The sequence below is a fragment of the Buteo buteo genome, chromosome 5, assembly GCF_964188355.1.
Source record: "Buteo buteo chromosome 5, bButBut1.hap1.1, whole genome shotgun sequence".
In the NCBI taxonomy this organism is placed as follows: domain Eukaryota; kingdom Metazoa; phylum Chordata; class Aves; order Accipitriformes; family Accipitridae; genus Buteo; species Buteo buteo.
Window position 1 is genome coordinate 1,951,110 of NC_134175.1, and position 26,138 is coordinate 1,977,247.

Genomic DNA, 26,138 nt, shown 5'->3' on the forward strand with positions numbered 1-26,138 from the left:
GGATATATATACACACAGAGAAGGGAAAGCAGAGGCGTGCAGAATACAAATGAAACTCTAATCTGCTACAAATATTGAACCAACTACAATTGATTACAGATGCACATCTAGAGCAAACAATGGGTCCCACTTCAGGTAATACTGAAGCTGGCTTTTGGCTAGTTTTGACCACCCCTCAAAGGCAGTAAGGCGAATTCTGTGCGGTCATGCTTTGCCTCCTCAGAATACAAACATGTTTAGCCATCTGTATAATGGGTATGATCAGGTGTTGTGGTAAGGAGTTTCTGATGCCACGTTTCGTTATTTCAGGAGGCAACATCAAATACCTTCAGTGCTATCTTTGGTAAAGGAGTGCAGAGACGCCAATTATTTTCGCTGAGTGGCTTCAAGGTAGGAAGCTCTTGAAATGGTGAGCAAGCCTTGCATTAAAGCCTGTTTTGTTCCTCAAATCCCAGGACCTGTTTCTGAAATACGTGGCGCTGGATTCACATAAAACATACCCAGAGCAAACTGCAGCAACACTGCAAAGAACAATCTCAGCTCGTCCGCCAGACAGTTTCTTCCCTTCTTCTACCTTTCTGTGCCTTTCTTGCCTGTTTGTCTGTACGTCCCCCACTGAAATGACTCCTACATCCTGTTCTCAGCAGCATCCTTTCCACCATTTTATCTGAAAGAGATCAACACTGAGCTAGATTATTATTTTGAAAGTAAAGGTTAGACTGTACAAAACCTGAAGATGCCATATCTGCTATAGAATAACAGTGCACCGAATGAGGTCTGAGGTGTAAGCATGAAATGCCTCCAATTTAGGGTAATTAAGAATAGTGTTGACTTACAGCAGCACAAAGTTAACAAGAGTGAACACTGACTACAGATCTCCTCAGAGAAAATTATAAAGGAACAAATTTGGGTCTAGCATACGTAGATACTACTCCCACCGGCTTTCACTTGAAAACTCTGGTAAATAAATTGAAACTTCTGGGCAGTTTCAGATGGAGATAGTTCAGGATATCAATGTCAATGCTGGTGAGCAGAATCCTTTAATGAGAGGCAGGCTGCCACAGCTTTTATTTAAGAGCACAGCTGCCATTAAAACAGGATTTTAATGAATACGCACACACAAAATCTCGCCTGCATAGGTTCTTACTCATTTTTGTAGCGGGAACATTAATACAATCTGAAAAGCTCAAGAATACATCATTAAAAATAAGCTGCTTCTTGAATGAGAATATGTATGCTAAACCTCTCCATCTCCCCTTACTTTTGCAACAGTCTTCATAGTTTATATCTGAATCAATAACTATTTTAATATGGGGAGTTTAGAAAAGTTTGATTCAAATTCCTTTGACACAGTTCCATCAACATCCAGTTATAGAGCCATTCTGCATATGACTCATTAAATATTTAAAAGATTCCTATTATTGAATTAACTATTTATTGATTTATAATTTAAAAGATTTATGCTTGGCCATTAAAAAAAATTCCAAGCTGACTTTCACTTAAAGAGATGTCAGGTGCCATTTGCTGCTAGTGAATGTCTAATGTACCCTTTTCACCCCTAGAGTGAAGAAAGGACAATTACTCAAGGACCTCTGGTTCAATATTCATACTGTTTAGATGCTGAGGTCTGTGGTTGCTTTTTTTTCCTGCGGCATTAGGTCATGCTCAGCAGCGTCTATCCATCCCACAAAATCTCAGCCTCCATGGAAATGCACAGCTTGTAGTTTCTCTCCTGTTACATTTATTGATTTGCATCCCGGCTGAATTTTGCAAGCCTTATGAGACTTCCCGATTACATTCCTGTGGCAACGATGTTCTTGCTGAGATCATAAATGCAAAAGGATAAACACACATAGATACATACATGCACAGTTGATCCTTCTCTTCTATTGCTGCTCTTACGGGGCCTGATTCAAAAACCTTTTCAGATTGGGAGCCTTACCTGTGGCAAATAAAGGGTCTTTCTAAAATGAAGAATGGATTTAAGAGCTCTGCTGAACTGGGACCACAGAAATTAAAAAATACCCTGAGCACTGTAATATTAACTCCCAACTTTAAATCCAACGCTTATCAGGCTGTTGCTTTGCTCTTTCTATAAGGAGCTGGAGTAAAAAAAATATTAATATATTGCCTTTATTTAGCACCTTTAATCTGAGGCTCACAAACTGCTTTACCAACATTAATTATTTAAATCTGGAAGAGCCCCTGAGGGGTGTCTATTATTATAATACTCCTTTTACAAATGAGTAAACTGATGCATAGGAAGGTTAAGTGACTTGCTGAAGGCCACACAAAGAGTCCACACCAGAGCCAGCTATAGTCTTTCAAAGAGAATAAAAAAGGGGATAGAGCAGAATAAATGCACTGTCTGCCCTAACTGTACAAATTCAAGATATTTCCAAATACAAACAGAAACACTACTTGGATCTAAAGGAAAAAAAGAAACAGAAAACACGGGAATTACTTTTTTCTGTACACAGCTAGTAAGGGTCTGCTTCAGATAATGATCTCTCACTGTTTGTTTTACTTTTGACTTTGGGGACCTAAGTTTTAGTGATACACATTTTTCTACAACCCATTCTTGGCTCTATATCAAAACCACACAGAGTAATTAGCACAGGTCTGTCAGACAAAACTATATGCATTACACTGTAGAAATCGTTGCTCCAGTTTCTCCAATCCGTGAATTATAAATAAAGATCTCTATGACTTGAAAAGGCGGCTTGCTCCAAGTAGTAACTATTTCAAGTCTGCTGTATAGCTTTCCTAATGATATTGCTGGGGGTTAGGGATTAACCCTAGGAAAATAATTCTTGGAATATCAGGCATGAAACTGTAATAAACTGAGTTAAAATTGATATAGTAAGGAAAAAAGAGAGTATTATGGAGCCAGAGAAAAGGAAGCTCACTCCGGTGTGATATGGGAGAATACTTAATATACACACACACACACACGTATATTTATATGTGTTTGTCTTATCTTTATTCTTCATAAATGGGCACTGGAAAGTAACACTTGGACTCCAGCAAAGGTACAGAAGGTCAGCTCAAATTAGAAAGAAAAAAGGTGAGGCTCAGACTAGTGAACAGCATACTTATTCATCAGCAATGAAATCTAGAGGTGTTATTCCAGTTATAGTTGTTCAGATCAATGCTTTGGGATTCAAGGCCCTGTACTCTATCCCCACTCTGCTGCAGAATCCCTGCTGGCCACAGACAAGTCACGGGCGGAACAGACTTTGCCACTCAGATCCCCTTGGATTAGCCTGCAAGGTCCCTGTTGAATGCAGACAAATTCTGTGCAGATCTACCCTTTTCTTTCTCTGCTGCAAAATGGGAATAGCAGTTCCCACCGAGAAGTGCAGTATGACCTTGATTGGTTTATAGATGTGCACTTTCTGTAAATGAAAGGAACTATATATGCCCAATACATGACTGCACAAAATAGTTCCTGACTGGCCACAGCTGTCAGATTTTTGCTTCCTTTTTTCTTTCATGGGTGATGGATCCAGAGCCATGCTGTCTGCTGTGGCATTTCTTTCCCAAGCAGTGGGTCAGAGCTGTTCACAACACAGGCTTACAAGTCTTCTTCTGACCCACTCAGAAAATGATAGGCAGTGATTTATTTTAAGCACTGACATTCCCACTTGGGAAGCGGTTTGTTTTAGAGCTGCCATTGCCTATGAAGTGGCTAGGAGGGGCGTGTGGGAGAGGGCTTGGCAGGGCTGGGATGCTGTGATCCAGCTCCCAGAGGAGTTCTTCCTCACCTGGTGCCCAGCATGATCCGAAAAAGCATGAGCAGACAGTCCTGGTATGAGTACAGGAAGGGATGAAGATTCACCCCTCCAGGGACACCACTGACAGACAGGCTCTTTATCGGCTATGTCACTTGTAATGGACTGGAAACTGAAAAGCCCACAACAAGGAGTCAAAACGAGTGTCTGCCTCTCTCTGCAGAGCAGGAACTCTCAGGCAGCCAAAGATAAACCATCTGCCCCCCAGCCCTGATTAGGTGCTGCACGCTCACAACTTGTTGGCTGTCCAAGGCAGGAGAATACACAGTGAACAGATTCCCACTGGAATTTCCATAAACTGTTGGCCATTCAGTCAGTTCCACTGGCTGTCACAGTACCTTGTCCTCCAGAGCCATACATCAAGCAGCCTGGCCAACGAATCCACCAACACTGAGCAAAAGTTTTTAAATGTGAATGATACATATTCTAGAGCCAGACCAGAGCTACGTGCAGTTTAGATGTCCATGCAAATTTCAGATGCTTCTCAGAACTTCTCTGACGAATCTGATCCGATCAGGAAACAGGCCCCTTCCCTCTGCTTTTCAGATGAACCTGTTACAAATGTTCTCGAGCTGCAGATATGTTATCAATGATGCTCAGGCAATTTCAGTGCTGTCCATACCCCTCAGGGAATGCCATCCTTAAAGGCAAGTGCCTCCTCCTGCTCGTAGGCTTTGCTTGACCTAGGATCCAGAAGTCACTGCCAAGGTAAAGGTAAGATAAAGTTGTGAGTATGTAATCTGATCTTTGGCAACATACATCAGCGCACAAAACTTACATCTGAACATTGAATAGCCCAAAACACTTGTTCTGTAATTTATAGCCAGGCCAAAATGATTTGCCCTCAATTGCAAGTTTTTCAATATTAATCCTAGATAGCCATCACAGCAGCAAATACAACGTGTCATGTTTCATCTTAAAATCAAATTCTGAGTTTTATGGTACAGTATACAATGCTTACTTATACATATGCAATCACACAGAATAGTCAGGAACATATGCAGGGAGTAGTAGCTATATTGCTTTGATATTTAAGTACCTGCGAATTACAACATTGCTATGTAAATACATGCATGCACAGAGACAGGCAGACTGGAAAGGATACATACATGAATAGGCTAATTCAAAATGAGTGGAGGCAAAATGAATTATTCACTCAAGGTTTTTTCTCTGCATTATTCACAGGATGCATTGGAACACAATTATCCACTTGGTCAGTAGACCTCTGCCCAAAGTTTACTATGTTGGACTTGCTGAAGAGACAAAAAAAGGTTATTTCACAAATTGAGGTTCAACCCAGCTCTGCATTTAACAGTAATCACTGCACACCAAGATTAATAGAACATCATTCAGTGACTGAGAAAGCAAGTTATGATGAAGAAGCTGTTGAAACAGGAAACAGTTGATTTCCCATGAGTCCCGTAAATCCACCTCTGATGTCCTTTCAAATGCTCTGTTATTGCTGCAAAAATTTTAAACACCGGTAAGAAGGTGAAACGGCTGACATACTCATTTACCAGGAGAAGAATTGTGTTCTGGGTCTGCCTTTGCAAACTGGTTCAATGTGCTTAGCAGATACATCAAAAAAGAGAGACCTCCTCGGAGGGGCTTTGGAATGCGTGATGGTACCCTGGGATCAGCCGCAGTTCAGCACCTCCCTGCCTTTGTTTTGCCTCACCGTTACCACTTGGCACCCTCTTGCTCTCCCACAGCATTCTTCCCCTTCAGCATCTTATTTTGGGGTCTCCAAACTTTCACATGCCTATAATGTTGTGAGCCGGGAAGACCCTGGTAAAGGGCTTGCTAGGCACTTCTGCACTGTACATTCCTTCTAACGTTCTAGCGACAGCATGCCGTAAATCTCTGCTAGGCATGCAGCAATCCAGCCAAGAGAACTCTAATACCATAGGATTTATTTTATTTTATTCTGTTTATTTTAAGTCGACTAATTTTATACTAAATTAGGTCTGATGCTGTTCTGGGTATTTTGCCAACTTTTAAATTGAGCCACCCAAGAAGGGAAGGCCAGGTACCATCTCACAGCGAGATGCCAGCTTCATTTAGCTGCAAATCAGTTAAAGGCAGATCCAGAAAGAGAAGATAATACTACGTAGAGTTATTTTTTTGTTTAAAAGTCTACTGATTCTCTGCACGTTTCGTCATCCATAATTAAGAGCCACTGCAGCTGTCATCAGCGTAGTAGCCCATCAAAACACTCAGGAAAATATGATTTTCACAATTCAGACCCTACATTCCCTCAGTGTAGGGAATCTGGGTTCAATTTTCAGCTCTGTTACAGATGCACCACCTTTCTGTAGACAAGTCACTCTCTCTGTGACTTAGTTCAGCACTTGCCCATGATGTGTGCACAGCTTGCTTTGTTGGCCATGTAACCTATTTAGACTGCAAGGTAACACCACAGCAACTATTTTCCACAATAAGGATCTCTTGACATAAATGCCTCACCATGACATTAAAAATGACAGTGTTGAGAAACTGATAACCAGCATGTGATTCTTGAAGAGTCACAGAAAGTGGAGGGTGCAGTGTCCACACATGGACTTTGTTTGCTATTGTGCTGAGAAACTAATTTTTCAATATCAAAAGTTGCCTTTTCTTCATGTGTGTTGAAGCATTATTAATTTTTCACTGCATTCTTTACTTTTTCACTAAACAAGAAAGAACAAAAACCAGATTTAAATCCACAGTTGTCTCAACATTTTTGTTTACATGCTTTCCTCCCTATATGTCACTTTTACTGAAATATTTTTGTGCATGAAAAAGGGCACTGTGCTGTTTTCCGTAACAGTATCAGCAAGTCAAAAGCACTACTCATCAAGGACTAAACTCCCTTTCCATGCATCAGACTAATATGCTTCCTGAGAGGATGACAAGAACCTACTGTATTTCTGTGCTTGGGAAAGAGACACTTTTAAGACCAGCTTTCACAGCCAATGCTTTAGATTCAGTAAATCCGAGTGAACAAGAAAAATGCTTTTTGCCCTTTCCATTTTATTGTCATTTGATGGAGATGCCATCAGTTCTCCGTATTCAGTGGTCCTTGAGCGCGGCATGAAATCTGGTCCCGGAGCCAGCTGCTTCTGCCATTAAACACAGCCAGGCTCCATCCTTATTGCTGGAGTTTAAGAACGCAAAACACATTTTAACCAACAGGTCACATTTACCAAATCCTAGCCATGCATGACTTTACTATGTGAACAGCCCATTCTTATGTTTCTTCATCAAGGAGTTTTTCTTCCTGCTTTCTCAGCTGTACAGTGTCTCTGAATTTTTTTCTTGGCTTGAGGTCTCTGCCTAATTATCTGTAACCTTCTGTTCGAAGATCGCTGTCCTGGCCTGATAAAAACCAGTAACTTTGAAAACAAACTGGGTCTTAATTTTCCTTGACAGCCCTTCTTTAAACATGTGGGCAAAGCCCTGGCTTAATTAAATGCACATTCGTATTCCAAACAAATTAAGTACAATTAAGGACTCTGAGTTATGGGTATCTATCACTCGGCGATGTTTTTGTAAAAATTACCACATTTAGATCAAACACAGAGGACCCTTTGCTTAATTGCTTCATTAGGGCCCGATGCAACAGGCTTCATAAATACAGGGTCTGATGTCTCTTTGGGAATTGCCCAGAAGACGGCTCTTAAAGTAATTGCTTCCACATTTCTCCCCGTGCAATGTTCATGTGCTCACTGATGAAAATGGGATGGCTCTCAGACATGTAAGTGAATGCGGGTCCCGTCTTGTCTTCCAGCATCATGACTCTCGCACAGCTCGCGGAGGCAGATAGGTTTGGGCCCCTGGTTATTACCTGTTCAGTTTCTATGAGGAGTTTGACAATTCAGACAGGATAAGGCTGTCTGCAGTATGCTGGTAGCACAGTGCTTTTCTCATATATCACCTATAGATCCCACAGACTGAGGTAAACAGGATGCTTTGGGATTTATTTTTCCAGAAGTTGCTCTGCAACACTAATGAACTCACAGAAACATCAGATAGATAAGTCTTCAGGTCTTCTACTAGTTTTATCCCTTTAGTTCTTACAAATGCAGTTATTGTGACCCTTTAAAAAGAAAATCTATTTACAATGATTGCTTTAGCTGACCACAACCTACTTTTGATTAAATTAAGCCTTCCTTCAAACACACCTAGACTAAGGAATCCAGTTAAATCTAACCCTTGCTCAGATTAATGCTGTTCAGTGTATAATGTGGATGCAGAAAGGGATCAGGGCACAGGTTTTTTTCTCACGAGATGTAGAAAGAGCAGCAAAAGAAGATACACCATTCTTTCCTTTTTTGCATTTGTTTTCTGGCTTACTTGACAGACTCAAGAGTTCTGCATTTTCACTGTGGAAGCCAAAATAACTGGTGTGCACCCAGAAGCAACAATAATGATTGCAGCAGAGCTAAGAGGTAGTGGGAGCTACCTTGACAGAACAATGAGAAATGGCATGTCATTCTCAAATCAAACGTTTGCAGCATTTTTGTATTTTTGTTCAAATATTCCTGTTCTTTACCAAGAAAAAAGTTTAACTAAAAGGTCTTCCTCTCCAATTCTTTCTCTTCTAGCTCCCTTTGTAACTATCCTCTTTTTTTTTTTTTTCATTTTCATTTGCTCTTGAAAAAAGACAGGGAGCAGAAAAATGGAAAGAAATAAAAGGGAAAAGGAAATCCATCTTCCCCAAAGAAAATGCTTCCAAGTTTTTATCTCATGCTAAAAATACACAGAAAGACATTGTTTCTTTGATGAAATATTTTAGTTTCTAGAAAACTGCAGTTTTCCCTTTGAGATCATCACTAGTTGCACAGAACTGCTAGCAATTTAAATCCGTGCAAGTGAAAATGGTTGTACAGGGGTTGAGCTGTTTCATTTATGAATAATATTAGTTCAGCATGTTAACGTAATTTCATCATGGCCACGCTGACAAGATCAGTGTTGACAAAACTGGAGACAGATGCAGCAGAAAAAGCAGAAAACAGGCAACAAAACTATTAGCGCTGCTGCTGTAGCGATAGGAGTTCTCCAAACATCAAGATAAGATAAGGTACCTCTCCCATATTGCCCTGCTGAAAATAATTTAAAATCATACAGAACACAGTTTTCCATGGCCCATTCTCTCCAGCTGTCTCCATCAGCTGACGAACTTTTGGGTGGGAGATATCCCTCTCCCACAAACAGGGTGGAGACACCCTTCCCCCTGACATTTCATGAAGCATCTGGAGTTCGGCAGCTCAGCCGTCTAACACCACTGCACTGCCATCATTGACCTAACCGTAACATAGTGTCTGACCATCAATCCTTTGAGCCACCTAAGCCTCTAGATCTGCAGATTTTGCAGATTTATCCTGCAGATAACAGCAGGATAAAGAACTTAGAAGTCATAAAGAATGCGCTAACAGCTCTTCTGTAAAACAGAAGTCAGCCTGATTTCCACAAGTTATAAACGTCCATCAACCTCCAGTGGCCAAAGAAACATAGCTACTTATTTTCTGACTGCTTTATTCTCCAGACCAATTTTCCTCAATGCTAAAGCAAAAAAATGAACGGCAGATTGTCCAGTTCATGACTGGATGGCTGGCAACAGAAATCCTATTTCCAAACTGACCCCTGCTTTCCAGCATGGCATTCATTAATTCCACAGTCTCACATTTCTAGGAAGATGTCAGTCATGTATGTGATTTTTCTATCAGCTATTAATGCCAGATCACAAGGTGAGAAAGCAGGGGTTTTAATCTCAAGACCCTCAGGAGATGGAGCTGCATACATTTGGTGTGAGCCATGTGTCTGGAAATGTCAAGGACAAATATTTTTAAAGTAAGGAGTGTTCATATCCATGTGTAATCTTAAGTACTACAGAAGTGATCCAAAATACAGCCCTTTTCTCCTTGTTACGATTGTTTGGCTGTAGCAAGCTTACAGCTGCTACTTCCCAGGAATTAGGTTTAGATCATCTAATTAGGCACCTATGCATTTAGGAATTTGCGTATTTAAACTGAGCGACATTTTAAGGCTCTCCTAAAGGCTTTGCCCAGGGCAGAGTGTTTCGTTTTCTATATGTAGAAAGGAGAAGTTTTACTGTAGGAACAGTAAGAATTCCCTATCTGTCTCCAAAACTTGTTTGTTCCTTCATTCTAAATATGAGATTATTTCCTCACCTCTGTATTTTTTGTCATTCCCCATTAGGTTATTTTCCCATGGTCTGCAAAATCAGGCACTGAATTTATTACAAAGTCCCTGATTTTAGACCTAATTACAGATTCCACCTTCCTAGGAAATGCACAAAATCCCCTTTTCTTTCCGTCCTTAGCTCAACTAAATGATAACCTTGAGTCCCATTATAATCCAGGTGTCAGACAGCATACAAATATGCTACTACTGCCAGAACAGAAGTAAATTACTGACAAATATACATAAACCCTCTTAAAATGCCATTTATGTACATATATTTCTAACATAACATACAAAGAACTAGCACTGTGCTTTACCTTTTCTCCTACAAGTTCCACTGAAAAATCTAACACTGTGAAAGGTTCCCTCAAAACTGTGATGTCAGAAAAGTAGAAAAAAAGACCAAATTTCTCCAAATTTTTTGTAAATTATGGACTTGCTGGTTACCAGTTCAAGAAATGCCACAGTCAAGGGTAGGAACAGAACCTTACTCCAGCAGATGAACTCTTGCCAGCAGGGCATACTGATGCCTGCCACAGGATGGCTGCAATTGTAGACTGCAGCGTTACCACCCCTGTGAATCTTAGTGGGGACACAAGCGAACTGGGAGAAACAACAGTTCCATCCAACAACAGAAACCCCTCTGCCTCACCAGCCCATAGCGTCATCAACAGTTGAAGAAAACATTCGCATGACACCTATTTCACATGCCATTACCCATTGCTGCAACCAAGGAATGTTATTTAACTAACAAAGAGTGTTGCAAATAGTTACTCATTTGCCCTTCACGTGCTGTCACCAATTTTCTTTCTATGGGCCTACTTACTTATAATCATTCAAGTTCAAGACTAAAGGGTGTAAAAATTGTCAGCCTTCCTATTGATGTGAACCAGGTGTGGGCATTTGTGTGTTACCATGTAAAAAGTGAGAAAGAAAGAGAAATCTCTGAAGAAACACTGATGGCATGCACCCTTTTGAAATCTTTTCCTAGATAGCTGCTCTATTGCTTGAAATACAGATCTGAGTCTGTTTTTAGCTGCTAACTGCGATATAACATATTATCCTACTTATTGCATACAGTTACAAACATCTTGTATCTGGAAGCAACACAGGAGAAGGCTCCTTTATCAAGTCAATCTCAAATCCCATTATGTTCCTCTACAACAGTTTCCGTAAACATTCAGCAATTTTCAGTGTCTGAGTTGCGTCGCTGAAGAGGTGCATAAACAGGCTCCACTGAAATGTGAAGATGACTGATAATGTACTAACATTGAGACCCCTTGCTGTGATTATTACCCCCTGAGTGCTCCTTACAGAATGTGCCTCTTATCTCACACTGACAACGCTAATAGAATATGCATAGCCCTATTAGCATACAAGATAATAGCACCCTGGAGGGGACAGAGCCATAAAACTTTAAGTAGAAATCAAAACAGGAGGAGGAAGAAAAAGGGAACATTGTCACAAGCCAAAAAGAAAAAAAAAAAAGGGAGCCTGAGGGCAAATTTTGCTGCAGAAAACACACATAGTCATAATTCTTGTGCTAGTCACCATGCAAATGGTAATAGTCTTTAGTCCCATGAATACTATCAGTGCCATGTTTGCTGTGAAACATTAATTGAGATAATGTGCCCCTTTCGGATGCAGCAGGGAGTCGTATGTCAAATTGTACCACAACAAAATTATGGCAACATCTGCAAGAAATATACAACAGCAATTGGGGTACCTTGCATTGGATAAGTCCAACTGGGTCTTTGCCTTTGCAGATGGAGTCTGTGGAAGAGCTAGAGCCTGCAAGGGGAGGCAAGCAGCTGCTACTTCAGACGACATGTGTGTATACCTGTAGCTTACTACTTTTCAGCTGCTGCCCAGTTAAAAGCTTTGCAGGTTAGACGCGTTATCTCTTGACCCTACTGCAGTCACTGGACTAAACCTCAAGCAGTTCTTTGAGTGCCAAAGCCTTTCTTTAGTCACGTCTGCCCACTGCATTCACATTTGTTCCATGTAACCGTCCATTGTACCAGACCTTTCACTGCTCACCCATAGCTGGCAGACAGCCATGCATTCATATGCTTTCCATCTTACAGCAATAGCCAAAGTAAATCTTTCAGTGCTTGGCACAAGAGTGTGAATTCAATAAAAAAGGCTTCAAACAAGTTTGAGATGGCTTGTCTCTAAACAAACGAAGAACAGTGAGCTTTTTTAATGCACATTGTGGTTCAGTTCCTGCCTACAGCTAAATCCAGATAACCCCCAGCAGCAGTGACAACCCTGTCTGGTAAAATAGCCACCTGTCAAGTGGGCATGAAAATATCCACACATCTAGGCTCAGAGGGGTTGGAGGGAAGTGACCTGCTTCTTACCAGGAGCTTCAACAGGGACAATCAAAGGTCCTTGTTGTCTTCTTTGTGAGATCTGAAACTTTCCAATATTAGTGCTGAATGCATAGGACCCCAGGGTAATCGCTCCACAGAGCACTGTATGCTTTTTCCTTTACAGAAAGATGGTGTCAGGAGGTAACAAGCACGGGATCCCTGTGGTGCATTTTGAAGCATCATGCAAAGTTTTCTGGGATTCCTCCTAGCATTCACTGTGGTTTCTATAGAGCTGAACTCTTTGTAAAGTGGCTTTGTGTTGCAAAATTTTGCAGCTTGTGGGAGTCTGCCTCGCTTCATTTTGGTTGATGGTACTTTATGCTGACTGTTTCAGCAATTAGAACACAGCTGGAAAAGACTCTGGTAAAGAAAACCCAGCCATTTTGGAAAAGGAAAGTAGAGTGAAGATTAGAGGAATGATTCCTGAATGTACCTCTGTATGTGTCCATGTGTGTATGTGCGTTTATGCATGCATACACCCTCTGCATCTGTGTTATCACAGGCAAAACAGCTCATCTCAAAAACATACAGATTTTTAGAGACTGCTGAAGTATTTTGTTCAATGTTCTTCTGCAGTTGATACAAACTCTGGAATAATTCCTCATTTTCTCCGGGAAAGATAACAAAACACCAGCATATGTAGTATAGGAACTAAAGTTACCTCATGTGAATCATAGGTTATCTCCATCCTAATTTTTCAGACCCTGACTCTCTGACTAGTCTTATTATCAGGAATTAAACAAGGAAATGCTACTTCCACAAAAAGGCATCCCAGCATTGGCTAAGGCTAATGAAATGCCTGGGTACCTACACCTGAAGAAACAGCACTTTGTGAACAGCTTCTAAATCTGGGTCCAAATGAGATCTCTGAGGCATGTCTCCAGGAGAGTGATGACTCCTATCACTCAAGCACAGCTGGGAAATCTCACTGAATGTTAGTCAATGCTTGGCATACATGGGAGGCATATTTTGTACATTGTGTGATTAGCAATTACTTGATTTAAATTGCTTTCTGTATGCAAAAAAAGAAATTCCAAAAATGCTAAAAATTTGGCAAAAAAACTTTAGAAATGTTGAACTATGACAATGAGAACAGTTTGTGCACTTGAGATGAAAGTGAGTTACCTCCATCACAGCTTCTATCTGTAACTTTTTGCTATTTCTCCTTTCGTATCTTTCTTTAGTGAGGCCCAGTCCCTGTATTTGGACCTTGCTATGCTCACTTACTGAATCACGCCTCAGTTCAGCAGGGCACCTAAACACAGACTTCTTTCTAAAAGTTTAGCCTACAAATGTCAAGGTTTTGCTTGTGGACATTTCCCGGCTAGAACAGTAGACAGCCTCCTAGTAGAAAAATTGTTAGTTGCATATTACTTACATATTCATCCAGAGAAGTATAGGTGCTCCAACACAGCAAGGTTCTGGGTATGAGGAACGCAGAGCATGTGTGCACTTCAGAAAGACAAACAGAGAGAGAGAGCATTATCAGCCAGCTCATTTCAACAGCAGCAACAGCAGTCATTGAATGCACAAGTAATTATTCCAGAATAAATATCTATTTTCCCCATACTAAGGCATAACTTTTATTTAGCAGACATTATCTCCAAGGATCCTTAGCAGCTCAGGACACAGCAAAGTAATACAGTGCAGTCTGGATGTTGTTATGTATTTATTAAGTTGTATCAGGGCCCATTTAGTAGCAGCTCTGCAGTTTATCACGTAAATATCGAATGCCAAATACAAAAGAGAAGAAAATAGCAACATAAAAAATTTATCTTTGCGGGGAGGAGAGGGAGAAAGGGAGAGAGAATGGTGCTGATAATGTGATTGTGCCTTCAGCAATAGTGGCTAATATCCTTTTGCAAGGGGCACGGTGTAAAAATATTCCAGAGCTGGGGGAGGAGAAGTGAAGAGAGGGGAGCCTAGCTGTTGTTTGTTTGTTTTAAAGTGTATTCTGGTTGCAGGCTAGGTCAGCGGGTGGCCAGACTGAGAAAATGAGTCCCCCGGGCTGTAATAATTGTAACTGTCAGGGAAAAAAAGTCAAGGTCTTAGATAGCAGTGGTCTGCTCTGACTTCTGACCATGGAGAAATATATATGAAAACTATTGCCTGGGGCACTATGGGAAGAAACCAAGAGGTTTTAACTCATGGTGGCTTGCGCTTATGAATTGGAAAACTCATTTTGCACCTTGGTGGTTTGTATTTTTATGATTATTTTCATTTGCAGTATAAATGAAGCTAGAAGTATTTCTTTTCCTTATGCCCAAATTTGTGATGCAATGAACCCCTGCTAGACTAGCTTTGCATTTCTGAGTCCCAAACAGTATAGAGCATTATAACTGATCTTTTAACAGTGGATATTCACAAGAAGAGTCTGAATTTGATTATCTCTTGCAATACACTCATCATTTACCTGAGTGGTCCATAGCTGCCTTCAGTGGATTAATCCAGAATTATGCACAGGTAACTTCACTGACTTCACCAGAAATATTCCTAGTATAAAAGCAGTGCAAGAGAGGGAGAAGAGGTTGAAGAATTTAAACCACACAAGATTAAACCTTGCAAACGGGGCGGGAGCAGGGAGTATGGGGAGAACCCATAAACCTGGTTTCTTTTTTCTTTTTTTTTTTTTTTATTATACAGCCATGGACTAGCTAGCTACTGGTCAGGCTTTTTGTGAATCAGCAATTTGCCCCTTTATTTAAGGAAGTATGGGAGCTCTAATGAAAAGTTTGCTAACAAACCTGAGCCCACAGGATAACGTTTTGGTTGTCTACTATGCAGTATCAGGCTGGGAGCCTGGATGCATCCTTCCTCTCTCATATTGCATCTTTGCACTCCAAACCAAAGGGAGGAGAGACAAAGCTGCAAACCTAGATCTGCTGGTGAAAACAAACCGACGTGCATTTCTTTGAATATTCCCTCCCCACCATGCTCTCAGATTCCCATGCAACTTTGTTGCATTGGCCCTAACTTTATCTCATCCATGGGGACTGAGTAAGAAAGACATAGTCAAAAGCAAACGTGGGACAGTCAACCAGCTCATTTGGCAGGTATATGCACAGAGCAGAGGGACATTTCTGAGAAGCACCTTTGCCTGCACATCTCCTCAACGTTCCTGAATGCGTTTCATATATATCATAAAGACAACTGTCCAAAGTGGAAAAAATTATGCAGAATCAATCGTATTCGCTACTTGTGCTGTGAGGTAGGCAAGAATGTAGCCCAGACGCTTTCCTTCTTTTGGCAGGGGTCATCTGAACACAAGAACAGCTGGAAAGCAATACTGTGACACAGCATTGAAAGGTTTCTCGATCCTGGACACTGTTTCTATTTGCACGGGGTGAAAACAAAACCATCTGAACAGTTGCAAAATTCAAGTGTGTCAGGTCATCTGTCCTGGAGCTTTCAGTGTGTCCCTTTGTCTTTGGCTGGAGAGTAAACTCTGATGCTGAGAAGCTTCCTCATCAAAATCCATGTCCCTCTGCAAAATGTTCTGGCTTCAATTAAATGGTTTTTTTCACTGTAAAACGCTTTGTTCAAACATCTCAGCTTCTCCGATAGCCTTCTAATATGTATTAATTAGTAAATATAATTCCTTTAATATGAATTAATAAGGGGAATTGAAAATATTTATATACGTAGTGAGACCCAAATAAACTCTATAAACATCAAACGGCAATTAATCCCAGTTTGAGGGTGACAACAGCATGTAAGGTTTTGCTGGTAAAAGAGGATAATTATTGCTGGAATGTGATTTACTTGTTGAAAGTCACCGTAATAGTGAGCTGGATAACTTTTACGGGCCCCATCTGTACTTCACTCACCTTCCTTACAGCCTGTCTGTGTCTTGTGAGGGAAGTACAGCGTGTGTAATGGAGAAAGAGAGAGCAGTAATGGTAGCAAGGAACGAAGTCCAGTGGAGCAAATAGGCATACATATGAGGAAAGAATATAACAATGGTACTCATGTGTTTCAGCATTACATAAATAGCTCCCCTGCTTTGTCTCCCAGTAGCCCCAAATCTCAGTAATTCACATTTCATTGTTCATTGCATTTTACAGAGGCAGCAGAAATAAGAGACATGGCTTGTGAAAAGAGGGACACTAATTTAGGACCCTCTTAAAAGTTCCTTTTCCTCTGTAACAAGGCAGTGCTGAGAAGAGCGTAGCAGAAGCAGAGACTCAAATACCAAAAAGAAACACCAGCTCCTCTGGCCTGACCAGAATAAGAGAGCCCAGACACCTTCTCCTTCTTACCCTGCGCTAAACCTAGCAAGTTATGCTTAGAAAAAAGTACATTTTCCAAAATGGCATCCAGTCTCAATTTAAAGATTTCAGGCACAGAAAACCTACCATTTCCATTTGAAAATTGTTCCAGCAGCTAAGGACTTCCAGTGATAAGAATAATTTACCTTATTTGAATTTGTCCTCTCACCAGTGATCTTTTTTTCTGCCAACGTGAGGACTTCTTCAGGACTTAAGTCTTCTCTACCTGTGAAGATACTGATACATGGTAACCATATTGCCCCTGGATCTTCATTTTAGTGATAAATATTGGTTCATATGGGTCACCCCAAGTCCTGGAACAAGGAATGTGGTCACTGGGTAAGCAAAACGCACTAGTGCAATTGGAACACCTGCAATGCCTAAAGCTTCCTGCTTTGAAGATAGGAGCAGGAAGCCAGAGTGGAAATCTTGGCTCCTGAGGGACTTTCCTGATTTTGAATCTTGTTGAGCCTTTGCTTACTGATGAGCTCACCCTGAAGACAGGCACAGGAATTCGTGGGGCTCCCCTCTTCTGAGCTTTTCAGAAATGCCGGCCAGCTGCACTGTTACGTTTGCAGGAAGGAGACAAAGGTCCAGCTGCACTACCTGTGTAGCGGGCTCTCTTCACACTTGGGCAAGGCACAGCACCATGCTATAGTAAGACGGGTTATAGCAGCTCTACCTGTAGCTTGCTAATGCAGCTTGTGCCCGGACAAGCAAATGATTGTTCAAGCGATTTTCTATTTTAAGGTGAAGGTGGTACATGCAGAAGATCTCAATGTCACTACAAAGCAGGGAGGGAGGCTGTAAGGAGGAGGAAGGCAGAAACCTTCACAACTAATGTCAATTTTCTGCATCAAATATTTTGATAATTAAACAAAGCTGATCAAGAGAGGAAAACAGCATGTCTCCAGAGCTCCGGAAGCAGAGGCCCATTAAATAGAAGAGTCAGAAAGTGCCAGAGGCGGCAGCCTCAGATTAATGGCACTCCAGTAATAGATTTTCCCAGGCACAGTCACACAGGAGACAACTACTGTGTAGCCAGAGCAGCGACGAGGCCGTTAAAGCAACAGTAACATTAAATCACCTGGTACCACGGGGTGAGGGGATGGATGGGAGCGCATCGGCTTCGGCACTGCAGAAGGTGTAAAGCTCAATCTGCTTTCAGGCAGAGGGACTGGATCCTGGTGGTCATTTACAGCAGGGAAAGCAGGCAGCTCAGGTGTAGGATGCATATAAAAACAGATAAACAGTAGTTCCAGAAGGCTGGTGAGCTGAGCACAAATATCTCTTCCTGAAATGGAGAGGCAGGCATTAAACATCAGAGCTTTTGGTTTTGCTGAGACCGACCATGTCTGTCTTGGTTCGGTTGCTCTTCTTTTCTTAATCAATTATCAAGTACTGGTTTTATCTCTAGTGTTTCTCCACTGACTTTCAGGGTGTTAAAACACCATTTTGAATTTGTTTAAATGCAGCTAAACTTCAGGAAGGGAATGGGAGGGATGGTAGCAGGGTGGGAAAGCAGCCCTGTTTTCTTATTATCGAGTCAGTTGTATCTCAGCAGTGTCTGAACTGACCCTCCTTGAAATATCCATCTTGACTAAAGCATTTCTATCCATTTTTATAATACAATAACAACAGAAAAGAGGGCTTCTTCCAAGCCAGGCTGGCATGGATTAGAGTCCACCGCAAGAGTACTTCACTCTCAGCTGGGATGTATGGAAACCAGATGAAGTGGCTGAAAATCGGAAACAACTTTTAGACGTACTTGAATCCTGATACGATCACATCACAGGGATGGGTTAAATTTATGATCTTATCTAGGATTTTTGTTTGTAATCAATCCCAGACCTACTGGCTATCACTCACTATAAGCTTATGATTTCCCAGTACTAACAAGGAAAAGTTGGGACATCAAACTATGAGGGAGTGAAGCCAAGCTATGATATTAGCAGATAGGATCAGAACTGGAATGCAAAAACAACCACCGCCCCCCAAAAAACCCACACTACAAAACAAAAGAAAAATGATAGCCTCCTGCAGCCTGTAAACTTCAGCCTTTGTCTCTCTTGGCCCATGCTTCATACATCAACTACAGTGTGTGCATAAAACCCCAGTTTCCAGGCAGAAAGATTTGGGGATAAAAGCTAACAAAACAGAAATTAAAACGGAATACCCTGAGATCAAAGTACAGCTTCAGCATGGAATACAGTTGGTATCCTTAATCATGCACATGCAGTGGGACATGCAGGAAAATGCACCGATTTGCTAGTCTTCTCCTTCTGAGGTCATAGTAATCTCATCATACAGTGCTACTTATCTCACTGGATTGCCTACCACATTTACCATGGCAAAGCCTGAACCTTTTGCAGGTGGCTTGGACAGCAGATGGCTAAGTGTATCCATCGAGCAGCTTTGACCTTGGTGGCATTCTTTGCTTACCTGAATGCAATTAAAGAGAAGAACTGCAAACCAGGGACAGAGCCCATGGCACAAGGATATAGCCAATTCTAGACAATATTAGGCAGTTTTCACAATTCCAGGGCCAGCATATGAATAGGGAAGTTGCATATATTTGTGCACGATACTTCTTTGCAACTTCTCCCATTTTGATTCAGAGGCCTGTTTTGATACAATATTAGACCCAGTCTAAGTCAGGGCAGAAGAACTACTCTTCCCTGATTACCACTCCATTTTCCAGGTTGATCACTGTTGAACAAGGTACTATGAAGCACTGGGTCTCTTGCATATTTACCCACAGCAGATGAAACTTGCATTGCTTTGGAGTCTCCCTCATATTCAGCTGTGACAAAGACACATTGGAATTTGGACAACATTTCAGTCTAATTATGTCATCAAAACTTGTTTGTATATGACCATTCAGATGGTAGGAATGGCAGGGCACCAGGAGTAAATACCCAAGTACACATGCATTATTTCAACTGTTTCCCTTTCTCAGGTTTCCAGATCTATTAAGAGCTCTTTGCACGCCCTTTCCCGAGGATCCTGGCATCAGTGGCACATTCTGGTACTCCATTTATCTGTGATGGGTTGAAAAGAAACAGACTTAAAGGCCAGATAGCCCTCACAGGTTAAATGTAGAAGTTAAAGTACATGCTCTACAACAGTCATCTTATGTAGATGCAGCAGATTTCCCTAACAGGTGACTATCCAGCTGCAAATAAGCATCTCAGATAGTTTAGAAGGCATCAGGAACATCCCTGCTCAGCATTCTGAACAGCCCTTCACACAGTGAGGAGCTTCCAAATCCACACTGAATTGCTTTCTTCTCAACTTTGCATGGATTAGCTCTGAGACTAACACTGTGACAAATCTGTTAATGTTTCAACAGGCAGGTCTTAATTTTGTACATACCCTTCAGTCATTTTCCATATGGAAATGGAAAATTTTTTTTCCACAGTCTGTTAATATTTTCAATATAGCCATAAAAAGATTGTTCGAAATGAAAAACTTTCAACAGGAGGCATTTGGATTGCTTCAAAAATTAGAATTCTTGAGCAGTACCTATGGGTTTTGTAAAAAAACATTTTATCTACTGTATAAATGGAATAGATAGGCTTAGAGTAGAAGAGGTTTAGCAGCTTGCCTAGGATCATCCCAAGTTGGAATATAACCTATGAATCCCAAGCCCCAAACCCAATCCAAAGGGGACTTCTCATAAGTACCTGCATTGGGTTCATGAGCTCACAGTCAACCCTATGCAAGCAGCAGCCTACAGTGTAATTAGTTCCCCAAAGCAAACAGAACTGTAACGGGGAAACAGTTAGGGCCAGGCTCTTTTACTGTGTATAAATCAGATCTATAATTCAGGAATGATTCAGCTGAAGTTACTGGTGTTGCTTGCCTTTGGAATGAATGGATCAGAATCTGGTCCACACATTTCGCACATTTCTGAGAATCAACATTTCTAACTGTATCGGTAGCCTGGAATGTCTCCTAATTGGCACCAAATGTGAAACAGCTCATTACCTGGGCAAGGCAAGTAGCAGGAGAGAGATGTCAGAAACTGAATGTAAAGTACAAGTAGAAACATAAAGAGCAAATAAGTTCCACGCACAGATTGGAATTGAGGTGTAAAAAGCATTAAATAATAGCTGTAAAATTTTATGGGTATACATGAATTACAATGTTATTTCTTCCAAACTGATGCTCACAGTAAAGGTGTGGGATGTCTTCCTCTCTCTCTGATGTAAAAATGACTCCTAAAATTAGTATGTAACAGTATTTGTGTTGTGTAAATATCTTGCAAATTTGTACTAGTGTATATTGGTGACACTGAGATTTATGTGCATGTAGAGTCTTTTGAACCTACTTGACTGGAAATGGCTTACAAACCAGCTGTAGAAATACTGTGTAGCCCATGAGCTTAGTAACTCACCAATACAGGTGTACACTTTGGGGTTGATGTCCCTTGTGCTACCTAATAAAAGATACAGGTTGGGATCTGTAAAGGAACTTGAGGAGAAAGACACCCATAACGTGCTGAAATCGCAGCATCAGACAATCAGGTTGCTTGTTAATCTTCAAAAAAAGAAAGTGCTTGAGGATCCTGATGTTTAGTCAAGCAAACAAACTTAATAAATCCTGTTAAAGTGTTACTAAGTTTTGCTGCTCTGCTTGAGATTTGTACCCTCAAGTCTGAATGCTGACTGAGGAAAGGAAGTGCTATTAACTAATGCAGAAAATAAATCCTGCTTTATTTGCAACAAATGTAACTTCTTGACATTCCCGACAACAACAAACCATAAGTTTGAATGATGCCCTAACAACAAGGCTAGCACAGAGATGTTCACTTTCTACTGGCAGAATGTTTTGGATCAGGCTAGTTATTAAAAGCAGCAATTAAATGGTAATAACTACCTGTCGGCATCTTCCTTTCTGAATTAACCTAATCCCTAGAGGCATTTTGAGAAGCGCATCCTGAGATTAATTACACATGTCCAACCACTGGTCTTTGCCTGATGATCAAATCATGGTGCTTCCTCCAGTGGATGCCCTGGATTCCACCCTTTTCTTCAAGATATCTCCTTTCCTCACACTCCTACCTTTTCTAAACTGAAGAATGGAAGCTGACACTCTTTCTGGAAAGTGAAGGCACCCTTGTCTCAGAAATCGATCCCATGGAGGCAGCGAGAACTGCAGCGCAGCCACGAACCTGAAAAGCTTCCCCCTCACCCCAACCTTTGAGGCTAATTCCTTGGGATGCGGGCGGGGGTGAAGTCGGTCACAGGCGCGGCAAAGAAAGATATAATTTGGGTTTTTGTTTGGCACCAGTAGGTAACCCCAGCCGGCGCGCAATACAACAAGATCTACTTAAAACACAGACAAGGTCAAAAGCTGACCTTTCCAAACTGGTCAGCCATGTTGCCTCGCAATGAGCATTAGTACCACATCATTATGTTCTGATAAAACTCAGTTACTCTTCAGCAAAACCCCATAAATCACAAGGCTTCACCCAATCAGGGTTCTGTCACTGTAACTAAACAGTGACTCAGAAAACACTATATTTCTATTGGCTGTGACAGGGGGATATAAATCTGCCCCTGGCCAATCCACGGCAGGCAACAGGGCATGTCAGGAAGGGTGACAGCCAATCAAGGATTCAGCACAGGAGAGATCAGAATCACCCCTTCTGTTCGATAAGGGGGAAACTCACAACACTTGTAGTAGTTGCTGAAGTGTCTCTAATTTTACAATATGGTGAAATGTTATTTCAGTTATCACTACCGAGAAAGGTCAATTTGTGCTTTGAAAGGTTGTGTGTCACAGCGAGCGCACGCTGGGAAACAGATTTCCTCCTTGCCAGCCTCGCAGGTACTGAAATCCTGGGGATTTAGTGGGTATTTTGGTGGGAAATCTTAAAATGGGCATCGTTCTTTGTGCAGCAGCCTCTGCATGTGGTCCCACGGGTTGGTTTTAGGAGCAGCTGCACGCAGCCCCCCCGCCACCGTCGCCCCCCGCCATGCTTCATGTGGCATCAGCATCACAGGCAGAAACTGGGGGGTGCAAGCTGGCAGGGTCCTGAGCCTGGCTGCAGTAGAGACTTTATCAGCTCCGTTTGGGGCACATCTGGACCCTGCCCAGGGGTGGACACAGATGAGCTGTGGCTATGGCATGAGGCTGGCAGTAAGGCCGTCTGAGGTCAAATTCCCATGAAGGAAAGAGGTACTAAGGGTTGGATAAAGCTTTTCAAGCATAAGGCATCACCTGGATTGTATTTTTCTCCAGTTTCAGCAGTGTGGGAGAAACTCATTTCTTGAGATAATTCCTAGTCCACTGTCAAAATCACAACATAACCTGAGCTTGGAAATCCCCTCTGCTGAAAGATAAAGGCTTCGCCATATGCTCCACGGAGCAATCCTTCATAATGCACAAACGTGCGCTCTTACTCTCATCTAACACCTTTGCAATTGCCTCAGATTTATACCATGCCAGTGACTTGCTGTGCACACTGAAAATCACCGCTGTGCCTCCAAGGGTCACACTCGCGTTTGCTCACCCATCAGTCAGATTTGAACCTGCCAGAATATCAACTCTTCTCAGCACACCGGTTCTCACCCCCTGCCCCTAGTGAGCTCTACCCAGACAGAAGGGCATTGCCGGGCCCCAGCTGTCCCCCAGCCTCTCCCATTCCCCATACCCTGTAAGGAATTTGAACTGCCACACAAAATCATAGGCTTTCTCTTCCCCTTTCATGCCTTTTTGAGCCTCTGTTTCCGTATCAGTGGAAGGGACCTGCCTTTCCCCCCCAGTGCACAGGAGCAGCTATCTGCAGCTCCCACCTGAACAATTTCATCAAGTCACCTTCTTTTCAGTAAGGGAACTACTGGAACTCCAGCTACTTAGCTTATCCCTCCTCCTCCCCAGCTTGTCACCCATAAACCAACATTGCTAAGACAGCATTTGATGTCCTGAGCTTTTGTAGACAGACAAACTGAGGCACAAAGAAAGGAGAATGATTCTTTTCCCCAAGAAAATTCAAAAAAAAAGAGAGCAGAGTGGGCTCTGGAGATCTCAGTTCACAATATCCAGTTTGTTGCTCTCGGGCAAATGGCTGTCTTGGGGTTTCTCTCCTGAAAGCTCTCATGGAGAGGCCAATGCCTGAGAGGGAGTCTCTGAGATGAATAAGCTGCACCCACTGAGAATCACTATTTACAAAGGGAGGCAAATGCTCTAACTAGGCATTTTACTTTTGGAGATGGGCAGCTCTGCTTCAAGGGGAAAACTACTGTGCGAATTGGCCCTAAAATTTAATTTGCTCTTTAAAAAAATCCCTGCGTTGGCATTTTAAGCAGGACCTTAGTGATTTACAACATGGAGTGACATTTCAAAAAAAGATAATGTGGGTAATGAATTATTTGCTGATCCAAACGAACAATTGGACATACCTACTTTTCGTGGATTTAATCTTTGCCGAGGCGTTAGCTAGCAAGCATGAAATATCACTTTTCGGAGGCATTCTGTTGCATTTATGCAGTGTACAATTACATTAGGCAGCTTTATGACACATTGACTCGGTCGAGTGTGATGCAATGTAATACAACCAAAGTAATACGAGCTTTTAAATGCAACATGATGGCAAAAATCCATCTCAGATCTGATCTTTGTTTCATTTCAGATGCCAACTGTCATAATTCACAGAGAGCCAAATCCTTCTGGTTTTGCTCACGTGAGCAGCTCTATCAAAGCCAGTGGGATGTACCTATATCAGCAAGGAAGCAGCGTTCGATCAAACAGAGGTGAAAGCATGCGAGTAAATTAGTTGCGTTAGCTAGTACGCATCCTTTAAACTGCAACCCAAAGAGCTATAGATCAGCTGCAATTCACACAGGGTTAAAAACTGGCACATTCAAAACTAGCACAAAAGGGTACAGTATTTCTGAATTCTATTTTGCTAGCCAGGAGTTTGCTCCCCTCACTATCTTTTGCCTGCAGAGAGGAGGCAGTTGTGACTCCACTGGCTTTTGCAAGGAATTCAGTTGGCATTCCCTGATCTATTGCTGCTGAAGAAGCTTATAAGAGAAGATTTTATCCAAATCTTGATAACAAGCAACACGAGATAACACTTTTCAGTGATTTCCTATAAGCAATGCCCTGTTACTTGAATGGAAATGGCCAAAGCAAACACAGATACAGGGATAGGATATGAGCTTGTTTCTTTATCCTCTCTCTCTGCATTTGCGTCTCCTCTTGTGAGGTATTTCAGCTCTGCACTTCTGCATGACCGGACCACGCTGTCAGGATCGGACAGTAGACAGAAATGTGTCCATTTCAATTTTGATTCTGATCCTGGGATATTTCTAACTCTCTCCATATCCTTGATAGATAATGGTTTAATAAGCGATCTGTTTTTTATTTAAAGGGTCGGTAGTAAAACCCAGATCACATTTCTCACTTGGTGGGTTAAAAAACCGCTTACGCTCATTTCTGCAATGTAAAACGACACTATATCAAATCAAACATTTCCAGATGTGGCCAGCTTGTGTATGTAAGTGCAAGAGGAGCGCATTTATAGACAAGGTTTCCCAGGTTTTTTTAACAGGATTGGAACCCCACCTACTGGCAAAGATTGTTATAGTAACGTCAAGACAAGAACCCATACAGGGTTCATTTCTTGACTAGAAACTACATGGCTGCAGTGAGGTTCCTAAGTATGTAGTCTGGTACAAGCCGAGTGTCACTGAAGTCAATATGGGCACCTCAGTGCTTGGCACTTATAAAATCATAGTCTTCGGAGCGTCCTAAATGTCAGTTGCACTGACAGACACAAGGAAAAGCACAAATATCACTTAAGACCTGACTTGTGCTTCCAACATATATTGTACTTCAGAAAATTTCAGCTTTAGTAAAAGTAATCTTGGCCCTAATTGTGATAATCAGCCTTACACAGCCCTTGTTTAGTTAATGATCCCAAAAGTCTGAAGTATCGTATTCTAGTAAGGCACAATGACGAAATAAGTGATACCCCTCTATGTTATGCCACTTATGGCAGATGAAAAATTAAGACAGTTAGAAATTAGACAGGACAGAAAAAATATCATTCTAAATGCCCACACCTAATTAGACAACTTTGAAAGGAAGAGTTCTTACATTTCACTTAGAATTCACTAAAAAACACCCCAACACTTCCTGTGTCACAGGTTTCTCATGAAAACAAAAATGAAGACACCCATCTCAGAGACGATTTATGCAATCTTAGATCTTGTTAAAATAGTCCAATTAGCAATATAAAAAGTTGAATTCAAACATGTTTCAAAGCCAGGTAAGTTTAAAAAAAGAAGACATTTACAAGAAAGCAATTATCTAGCACTGGAAATCAATGTTTTAACATTCCCAAATGAGATACTTTCCACTTGCAGCCAGAACAACAGAGACCATTCCAAAGACAGAAAGCCTACACCTCGTATTGCTCCATCACTGCCATTTTATTAGCATCAACCCAGAATGTCCCAGGTTTGATTTAACCACAGAACAAAGTGTTGCAACATGTTCTC

General features: G+C 41.5%; 1 long non-coding RNA gene across 1 annotated transcript in view; it reads right to left on the reverse strand.

Annotated features, from left to right (window-relative positions):
• Nucleotides 1-2,756: 2,756 nt before the first annotated feature.
• The window catches only part of LOC142030817 (uncharacterized), a 126,117-nt gene continuing 102,735 nt past the window's right edge, over nucleotides 2,757-26,138 (reverse strand). The window contains exons 2-7 of the long non-coding RNA XR_012650310.1: nucleotides 17,711-17,917; nucleotides 16,770-16,849; nucleotides 14,769-14,848; nucleotides 13,734-13,807; nucleotides 4,904-5,047; nucleotides 2,757-4,494 (exon numbers count right to left, since the gene is read on the reverse strand). This is a non-coding gene — a long non-coding RNA (uncharacterized LOC142030817). The remainder of the gene's footprint in view (nucleotides 4,495-4,903; nucleotides 5,048-13,733; nucleotides 13,808-14,768; nucleotides 14,849-16,769; nucleotides 16,850-17,710; nucleotides 17,918-26,138) is intronic.